Source organism: Ursus arctos, unplaced genomic scaffold, assembly GCF_023065955.2.
Source record: "Ursus arctos isolate Adak ecotype North America unplaced genomic scaffold, UrsArc2.0 scaffold_10, whole genome shotgun sequence".
Taxonomy (NCBI): domain Eukaryota; kingdom Metazoa; phylum Chordata; class Mammalia; order Carnivora; family Ursidae; genus Ursus; species Ursus arctos.
The window spans coordinates 21397993-21409041 of NW_026622764.1; the positions used below are offsets into that span (position 1 = coordinate 21397993).

At 36.3% G+C, this 11049-nt stretch overlaps 1 pseudogene; it reads left to right on the forward strand.

Annotated features, from left to right (window-relative positions):
* Positions 1-2366: 2366 nt before the first annotated feature.
* LOC123000735 (ORM1-like protein 2) lies at positions 2367-2897 on the forward strand (annotated as a pseudogene).
* Positions 2898-11049: the final 8152 nt, after the last annotated feature.

The window sequence follows — 11049 nt, forward strand, 5'->3', positions numbered from 1 at the left end:
TATAAGTTTCAGAGACAGGATAGAATAGTGAGCAAATTGAGTTACCCTATGATCCAGCCATTGCACTGCTGGGTATTTATCCCAAAGATACAGACGTAGTGAAGAGAAGGGCCATATGCACCCCAATGTTTATAGCAGCTTTGTCCACAATAGCTAAACACTGGAAGAAGCCGAGATGCCCTTCAACAGATGACTGATTAAGAAGTTGTGGTCCATATATACAATGGAATATTACTCAGCTATCAAAAAGAATGATTTCTCAACATTTGCTGCAACATGGACGGCACTGGAGGAGATAATACTAAGTGAAATAAGTCAAGCAGAGAAAAACAATTATCATATGGTTTCTCTCATCTATGGAACATAAGAACTAGAAAGATTGGTAGGGGAAGAAACGGATAAAGAAAGGGGGGGTAATCAGAAGGGGGAATGAAGCATGAGAGACTATGGACTCTGAGAAACAAACTGAGGGCTTCAGAGGTGAGGGGGGTGGGGGAATGCGATAGGCTGGTGATGGGTGGTGGGGAGGGCATGAATTTCATGGTGCACTGGGTGTTATACGCAACTAATGAATCATCGAACTTTACATCAAAAACCAGGGATGTACTGTATGGTGACTAACATAATATAATAAAAAAAATTAAAAGAAAAAATAAAATAAAATAAAATACAAAAAAAAAAAAAACCCACCACAGACTACTTTGTTCAAAGAGTAAGGGGAAAATACATTAAAGTTACTAAAAAAAAAAAAGAATAGTGAGCAAAAAGAGGTACCACTGTGCAGGAAGAACCCGGGCAGCAGAGGTCTAATAAACATATGAATAATAACATAATAGTGATTGCGAAGCCTCTTGATCTTTACAAATGCAAGAAATATCTGAAGTAAGGTCATATATACTCGGAGCCTTAAAATTTAGTGCTTAATCTAAGAGGCCAGATGATGCTTTTCTCTTGCTTGATATTATTTACATCCAGGATTAGTTTTCTTATCCCTTTTATATAAGAGAAAAGGAGTGCTAGGGGTGAATATAAGTTAAATTGTTACTTATAAGCCAGGAAGTGACTCAAAGTAACAGAATATACACCACAGAGAACAAATTGCAGGTAGAAAAATACGCACTTGCAAGCACACACACACATAGTCATACGTCAATCAAGTGCTTATTAATGGAGGCATAGATATTATAGGAAAATATAACAATGTGTATCATATATATTTTTAAATTTATGACACTTCCTCCTATGTATTCTTATGTATCATATATTGGTATACTTCTTAATATGCTCTAAATTTATAAAATCAGGCTATTCATTCCTTTATTTGTGATTGACTAATAATTTATGCACATATCATAAAATGTTGTATGTATATTAGTAAAAATTCAGAAACAATGCAAATGTCTAAAAGAAGTGAAATTTTTAAGCCCATGTTTTGTGCCATCAGATTATTCACTAATTTAATAATAATATTTAATAAAAACCACATCTTTAAAATTATGTAATAACCGAAATATGCAACATTTTATACCATATTTACCATATGAACTACATTTTATTTATGGAGGTTGGGACAGAATGTTATGAATAAAACCATATGAAACTACATTTTATTTAAAGAGATTGAGACAGAATGTTATGAATAAAATGGTTACTCAAAATTAGAAAAATTTTAAAAATGCATATTTATGAGAGAACTGATTTTTCTTCTAATCACTGCCATGCTATTTTCTAATAAGTCTGTAGTGTATATATTTACTTTATAACCAGAAAATATATTAAATGAAAGAAACATGTATATATAACTAACACACTAAACATTTATGGAACAATAACTGTGTTTCTGGAACTGTATTAAACACTGATGTTGAGGGGCGCCTGGGTGGTTCAGTTAATTAGGTATCTGACTCTTGATTTCGGCTCAGCTCATAATCTCAGGGTCCTGAAATCAAGCCTTGAGTGGGACTCCATGCTGGCGACGTGGAGCCTGCTTAAGATTCTCTCCCTTTCTCTGAGTGTCCCCTCAAATGATTTGGATGAGGTGTTATTCTACAAAGTAACATAAGTAGTCCACTTCAATGTATGTTGCAAGTACTACATTAAGTCAAAAGTAAAGAGGCTATTGGATACCCAATCTTGATTGGAATTTGAGGAACATGCATGTGAGAAAATGAAATTTGAATTAAACTTGCAGAAAACCTAGGGGTTTTCTAGGCATTAACTTATTAAGTAAATAACTTGCATCAATAGCACAAATGATATAACACATGAAAGCATATAAGAACGGTCTGGAGTTAAAATGGCAGCGAGTACATAAAATCATTGTGCCCCTCAAACCAGTTGGGCATCCCACCTCTGAAATTGGCAGGATGAATGTGGTGGTGGCACACAGTGAAGTAAACCCCAACACTCGGGTGGCAAATTGCCAAGGCAGAAAAAAGGGAGAAGCATCCCTGGTGGGACTGCCACATGTGGCTCTACTCAGCGTCCCCTTCAGCACTTCTGTTTTCTTGACTCCAACCCACATCATCGAACTGTCTGCATATGTCTTCTTACGATGAAAGGGATGCCCTTGGAGACTCCTGGTCAAGGAATGACTGCTACTGCCACAGTGCGAACAGGTGAATTGGAACTGAATTTGAGTTATGGACGCAATTCCTCCACGTCTCTCCGATTGTACTCTGCCTCCCTGCCAGCTTCCACATTAAGTATCCTGCTGCTCACTTCCTCATCAACACATCTCATTGCTCAGCCTACTGCTGCCTAAGTTGTCCCAACTCTATAGGGTTTGTCCCTTTAGCATCAACAAATACCAAGGGATGAGGCTCAAGAAGAGGCTGAAACAGAACATTCTTCCCTTCTCCATGCTGCCTTCTGTGTGTAGAAAGCCTGAGAACTAAACAACTTTTCCTAAACTCCCTGGAAGACAACAGGTTGGAAAGTGGAGCTCCCTGGGACCAACCCTGCTAGGAACAGGGTTTTTCGAATCAAGAAAGGCAGGTGGGATAAGAGCCAAATCCCCCTCCTCCGTAGCAGGAAGCCATGTTTGGGCATCATGTTCGCTGGGTTAGTTTTCCCAGGTCTTCTGCTCACCACCCTCCATCTCTGTCTTGCTCTGCATTTTCCTTATAATAAAAATGATTTTTTTTTTCAGGAAAAAGAAATGTGTAGCTTATGAGAAAAGCAAATGTGTAGCTCATGAGAAAGGCATAGAAAGAACCTTCTAGGCAACGGATGGAGCATGTTCTTAGGAGATGGACAGGCCTAACTTCAGCATGCTAAGATCGTATCAGGAGAACTAAGAGAAAGAAGTTAAGAGAAATAGGCCGAAGCCAGATTGGAAAATCCTGACAAATTATTACTACAGAGTATAAAGAACTATTGAGTGTGTCCATTCCTCTAAATTTCCCTCAACTGAGACACTTTTCTGCTTATAAATTAACTGGAATTTTACTTCTCCCTTTTTTTTGCTCCATGGTCTGAGGAGGTAAGGGCATTTTTGCTGTTCAGTGTATAATACTGAAATGGAACTTGGTAAAACACGTTTGCAGAAGGTTTGGGTAACAGGAGCAAAATATGGCATTTTTACCTTGATTTCACTTGACCCTGAATTTCTAGAGGAATATTAAGTGTTTCAAATAAATTTCCATAAATAGTGGAATAAGGTTATAACCACTAGAATAAGCTCATAATTTGTCCTTTTATATTCTTCATAGATAGGTGAGGTCACTTTATTCTAAGGAGGAAAATTGGTCGGGTTTCAAGAAATTAAATTAGAGTGTTAGTAAAATCTCGGTTCCAAAATAAAAATTTGTGTGCCTCAAGGTTTTGCCCATAGGTAAGAGACCATTTCAGCAATTTTTGACTATGACTTTTGGGTGTTTTAACTCACCAACTCATCTTTCCTTGCCACCCTACAACTATTTCTTTTCCTAACATTTGTTCAAATACCTTCCAATCATTCTCTCCTAACCCCTCCACCCCATTTTAGTTTTCCATACTACAACATCTCTTGTTGGAAGGACTTATTTTCCTCTTTAGTGGTGCTGTTTATGAGCTATAATAGTGGTTCAGAAGCTTTAATGTAAGGATCTGTTAGAGAACTAATTTAAATGCAAATTCTTAAACTTATCAACAAAGATTCTGAATCAATAAGTTAGTGGTCTTAGGCCAAAGAATGTCTGTGTTTAATAGTCATTGAAGATAATTGAAACAGGCATTTCCACAGCATATTTAGAGGATCATTGTATGATGAAACAGAAATAGGCTGAAAATCAGCCTAATTAGCTCTCGATATTTTATTACTAGAATTTGAGTTTGAAAACTTAGCAGGTAATAGAGTTTTATATTGCTTATATTTTTAAAACATATGTATTTTGCATATGGTGTCCAAGTGGAGTGTTATGTCTTAGGGAAGAATTTGACTGATCTTATTTTTCTAGCCAAATACCATCATAAAGTCATCAAATCATCAGTATGTCTAAGATGGGATTGTTACTGTTGTGGTTGTTCCTTTTTTCACTCGTTAAACCCAAGAAATTGATAGAGGGAGTTAAATGGCCCATATGGAATGAAAGAAAGCCCTGAATGGGACACTCCCATTGTAGAAGTGACATTGAAATTGTCATTGAACATTTGTGTTTAGCAGTTTGGTGTCAAACCCATTTTTCAGAGCTAATGATGATTTATTTAAGCCTTAAAATAGTAGTAAGTTGTATATTTTTCTTATTCATTCATCTCTACTTTTTTATCACTAGTAGTTACCACAGCAATTATCACTATGTAGGTGTTCTACACATATTTGTGAATGAACAATCAAATAAATGAGTAAATGGAGTGATATGATATAACTTCAAGTATTTCATTGAATTAGATTGGCTCTCTGAAGGAGATTGACATTAAAAATACTTCTTATTGTTTATGACTGTACTGGATTAAATATTGTCCCCTGAAAATGTATGCCCCCTAGAATGAGACTGTGAATGAGACTGTGAATGAGACTATTTTGGGAATTAGAGTCCATGTAGATGTAATGAACTTAAGATGAGGTAATACTGAATTGGGGCAAGCCCTAAATCCATTATGACTAATGTCCTTATAAACAGAGGGAAATGTAGACAAACACACACACACACACACACACACACACACACATAGAAGCTGGCCATGCCAAGATGGAGGTAGAAATTGGAATAATAAAAATACAAGCCGAGGAATTCCAAAACTTGCTAGTAACCACCAGAATCTAGGAGAGAAGCAGGAAAAAAGTGTCATTAAATAGGAGAGTACGACCTTTGCTGATACCTTGATTTTGGATTCTAGCCTCCACAACTGTGATAGCATAAATTTCTGTTGTTACAAAACATCCAGTTTGCAGTACTTTGTACAGCAGACCTAGGAAACTAATACAAAGACCAACAACTTTAGAAAGGCAAACATAAAGCAATGATCACATTCTGAATTCAATTATCTTTTTATTTGTTTTTAAGTAAACAAATAAGCATTTAAAATAGATCTCCTTTCTGTATACTATCCTCTCAATCTTTGCTTCTGCTTCTTGAAATCTTTTTTGCATGTAGTCTCACCACATATTACATTACTGGTATACTTTCACAGAAATCTTATTTTAGCTTTATGTATAAGATATTTTGTTAATAATGGAACAATAATATTTGTAATGTGTGCATAGAATATTAAGTTCTACTCTGGGCACATTAAATCTGAAAAAAAAAAAAAGTTGCCCCAATGATAAAAAGGACCATCTATTGTCTAAGGAGGGGGGAAAGTTGATCAATCATGTGTTTCATAAAGAATATCAGACCACCTCTAATAAATTCCTATGGAGGAGTGCTTGAGTGGCTCAGTTGGTGGACTGTCTGACTCGTGATTTCAGCTAGGGTCATGGTCTCAGCGGAGTCTGCTGGAGTGCTGGAGGATTTCTCTCCCTCTCTCTCTGCCCCTTCCCCCACTTGCACACACACTCTTTCTCAAATAAATAAATAAATCTTAAAAGAAAGAAAGAAAGAAAAATTCCTATGGAAAACAGATTATTGACAAGCTCAACAAATGTTTTTATCTTTTTTAGACCAGCATGCCATTTCCTTAAAATTTTAATTATAAGAGTGCTAGAATTGCTCACTAAAAATCAAGCCACAGTTTGATAGAGGTGAAAAGAGAAAAGTCCATGATTTACAGTTGGTGTGAGATTAGGCTAAGCATTTTTCTCAAATGGTTCATGCAGCTCACACTGGGTTCCAAAGGCAGTACACTTTGTATTAATTTTAACTACATGTCTGAATCCAGTTATTTTGAACCTCTTGATGATAGTGCCCCTTTGTGGGATTTGAAATAATGTGGAATAACTCATGCTGCATTGTACCCACGTGGCTTCTACTTAAGAATTAATTGCTAACATTTTGCCTTGTCCTTATGTGCATTATGCTCTAAACATAAGGACTTTTTGTAATTAAGGGAAATTGCCAGTACCCTGGCCAACAGAGTAAATGCAAACTTGTATTAACAATACTATAAGCCCCTGTGTTTGTACAGAAATTACAATAATGTCCTAAACTCAACGTCAAGTTTTATTCCCACAATAATGATTCTTTGGAGCTAATGCTTATTCAAGGAGAACATAACTGTGTGAATGTAATAGGCAATAAGCTTATACCTTTATCATTTCCAGGAATCTTTTTGCATATGTGATAAAGAATATTATTTGATTACTCTTGAAATAAACTAGGTAATTATCAAAGTTTTTGTGTATTTCAATATGCTTTCTAAATCTTCTTAGTTTTTCAGATATTGGTGGGGCCATGGTTGGTGGGGGGGAGAACAAAGCAAGAATGAAAATATTTGTTATATAATTTTTTTAAAAAATTAGTTATTTCTTATTAAAATTATTTATTTTTATTGAAGTATCATTTGTATGCAGTGTCACCCACAGCTCTTTGGTATGGAAATCTCTGGACGGGTTTACAAATGCATATATCCATGTAACCCACGCACCTCTCAAGATATAGACTATTTCTGTCACTCACACACATCCCTTGTGCACCTTTCCAGTCCATCACCATCCCCTCTGACCCTACTCTCTCTTCTAACGTTGTTCTGATATTTTTCACTACTGACTGGATTTGCCTTTTCTGGAACATCATATAAATAAATCATTGAGTGTACTCTTTTGTGTCTGGCTTCTTTTATTTGACATGGTCTTTTTTGAAGTTAACCATCTTGCTGCACACAGCCCTGGTCCATTCATGCCTGTTGTAAGAATCTTAAAATTTTATTTTTCTATCTCCTATCCTTTGTGGTAGCATTAACACATATTTTAATTAGAAAACATTACATTGAGTTATGATTGACATACAAAAAGCTGTATATACTCAGTGTGTACAATTCGATGAGCTTGAAGTCTTGGGGAGAAGTAGACACCTACGAAACCATCACCAAAATCTATGCCATCAACATATCCGTCACCTCCAAAAGTTCCTCCTGTTCTTTTTATGATTGTTATTTTGGTATTGTCTACTTAAAAACACACATTTTACTCTTATATATATATTTTAAACTCTGTAATACTCTGTCACAATGTTTAATTTATGCCTTTGATTACCCTCAAAGAAGATAATGAAAGATAGAAGAAACTAGGCACAGTATTTATATATTTTTCACACATTTATCATTTCTGATGTTCCCATTTCTTTGTGTACGCCCAAATTTTGTCTGAAATCCTTTTACTTCCACCCGAAGAACTTTTATTTAACAGTTTTATTGCACCGGTCTGCTAACATACACTTCCAGTTTTTATTTGTTTGAGAACTTATGTAGTTTGCTTTCAATTTAAGGATCTTTTTACTTGAAATAGAACTCTAAGTTGACAGGCTTTGTTCTGTTGTGTTTGCTTTGTTTTGTTTTGTTTTGTTTTCCATCAGCTAAGTAAGATTTCAACACTGTCTTTTGGCTTATATAGTTTCTTATAAGTCTCTCCCTTGTCATTTTTAACTTGCCCATGACCTTATTTTCATTTCTCTGCTTTTTTTTTTTAAGATTTTTATTTATTTATTTGACAGAGATAGAGACAGCCAGCGAGAGAGGGAACACAAACAGGGGGAGTGGGAGAGGAAGAAACAGGCTCCCAGCGGAGGAACCTGATGTGGGGCTCGATCCCAGAACGCCAGGATCACGCCCTGAGCCGAAGGCAGACGCTTAACGACTGAGCCCCCCAGGAGCCCCTCATTTCTCTGCTTTTAAGATGGGATCCTTGTCACCAATTGTAAGCCTTTGGATTATGATTTTCCACTGTGTGCTTTTCTTTATGTTTATCCTACTTGAGGTTTGTTGACTTTCTTGAATATGCAAGTTTATGGTTGTCAAACAACTGGAGCATTTTCAGTAAATTTTTTGAATCTTTGCTCTGCATACCTACCATTCTGTGCCTAAAATTCCATGCATGTCATAACACTTTATATTCTCCCATAAGTCAATGAGGTTCTGTTCATTCACTTCCACAATTTTTACACACGGCATTTCATTTGGTATAAAGTCTATTTCTCTGCCGTCGTGTTCCCTCTTCTCTCATACACTGTCCAATATGCTATTAATCCCACCCAGTGATTTTTTTTTTCATTCGGATTTCATATTTTAGTTTTAAAATTTCCATCTGATTACTTTTTAGAGGTTCCAAATCGCTTATTTGTCTCTCATCATGTTTGTCTTTTCTTCAGTATTTCTTTAATATTTTTATAACCACTGCTTTAAAGTCCTTCCTGTTTCAGTTTTTTCTCCCAGTTATTTCTGGATAGCTGTATCGAGTGAGAAAAATGTTCATCTTTATGGGTCACAGTGTCTTGCTTCTTTGCATATAATTTTTGATTGTACACCAATCATTGTGGAGAGTATACTGGTGGACTGGAGTGGGGGTTTTTTCACAGCAGGAAATCAATTTATTTGACAATTAGTTTGATCTTTTTGAAGATTATTTTAGATTTTGTTAGACACGTAGTACTTACTTGTATGTAGTGTTTACTTCTGGTCCAATTGAGCCCTAACACTATGGTGAGAGCTCTCCATGGTCTCTACTGAATTCTGAGTCCCCTGTTAATTGTGGAGTGCTCAGAATGCCATTTCATGGTGAATGTTTGGAAAACAATTATCTTCTAGCATTTTATGAGTTCCAGGGATACTCATCTCACAGTCCCTGGATACTTGTTCTTATACCAGTAGTTGTTTTTTTCCCAATAGCTCTTTTTGTGGCCTCATGCAGAGTAGGCATGCATGGCATCGAGCCCAAACCTCAAGGGAAGGCTCTTACTTACATACAGATCTTTTTCTCTGCTTCCATGCCTCATCTCCAGTACTTCACTCTGAAATGTTTAGACATCTTAGTCACTGCACACTCTGATCTCATCTTAACAAGGCAGCACATTCTATATGCTGCAACTGTCCTCACACACATGCTGTGGTTGAGCAAATGCCTCTAGGCAGAAAGTCAGGATAATCATGAAGCTTATCTTATTCAGCATCCTTTTCTCACAGATCATGGTCCTGAACTGTCATCTGTCAAACATCTAAAGCCATTTATTTTGTGCTTTTTCCTTCAGTTATTTGTTTATGATGAAATGTCTAGTCTGGTAGTTATCACAATCCCATGATTGGAGGTGTAAGTCAGTTACAGAGTTTTAATTATGAAATTATGAAACAACTATTTCTAAATTCAAAATGTATCATTTTTATTGTGCTATTTCAATCAACAATATGTTTGCTTTAAACACCAGGTATAAGGATCTATAATTGGGAATCCCTTCCTGTTATGAACCCCAAAGGTTTATGAACTTGACCAAAGTCATATAACTACGTAGTTTGAGATCCATACATGAATCCAGACAATGTGACTCACATGAATACAATCATTCATTTTGTTGTCTCTCTCTTCCATGACACTGTGATGAATAATTTTATTTATCAGTTTAACTGGGCCAAAGTGTGTCCAGATATTTAGCTAAATATTATTTCTGGGTGTGTCTGGGATGGTGATTCTAGATGAGAATTAGTAAACTGAGTAAAGTAGATTGCCCTTCCCAGTGTGGGTGGGCCACATCCAATCCACTGATGACCTCAACTGAATAAAAGACTAAGAAGAAAGAATTATCTCTCTCCCTGGCTATCTTCAAGCTGGGACGTGAGTCTTCATCTACGTTCAGACTTGGACTCCTACTGCGACTCACGCCATCAGCTTTCATGGTTCTCAGGCCCTTGGACTAGGACTGGAACTTACACCATCTGTTCTCAGGCTTTTAGACTCAGATTAGAACTACACTGTTCATTCTCCTAGGTCTCCAGCTTGCCAACTGAACATCTTGGATAAGCCAATTCTTTACTTTAAATATCTCTCCAGTTCTCTCTCTCTCATTCTCAATCTCTTATGTAAGCAGAAGCTTCATCATTAATGTGTTAAAATACCTCAAATTTCCAAATTTTAGGAAATTTGTAAGTCATTTGTAAATTTTAGGAAATTTTTAGTCATTTGTAAATTATGGTCCAACCTACTTTCAGCCATATCTTACCATGCAGCATGCAGTTGACCTCTAGTACTAAACCAAAAAATATATGTGACTCAGTGTGACTCATATTTCCTTGGTATACATTCTTATTTTTTTTCTAGTTATATTAATTAAGAATTATTATCTGTTAATTTTAAGACATAGAGTGTTTGAAAGGAGCTGAGGCTGGGGAAAAAATATTGCCTGGGGCTGTTGATTCAATATCTCAAGGTGTACAAATACACAGATCTATGAAGATAGAAACCACATTTGTGTTTTTCAAAAGTGTATTTCCAGGGATATGGAACACAGTGTGTCCAACTAATTCTTACTGAATGATTGAAGTTCACAAAACAAATTTCATGTACTCTTCATAGTATTGGACATTAAAACAATTATTCGATTATTTAAGAAAAAGGATTAAGGGGGGGGGGCGCCAGAGTGGCTCCGTCGAGTAAGCATCTGCCTTCGGCTCAGGTCATGATCCCAGGATCCTGGGAAGGAGCCCCAC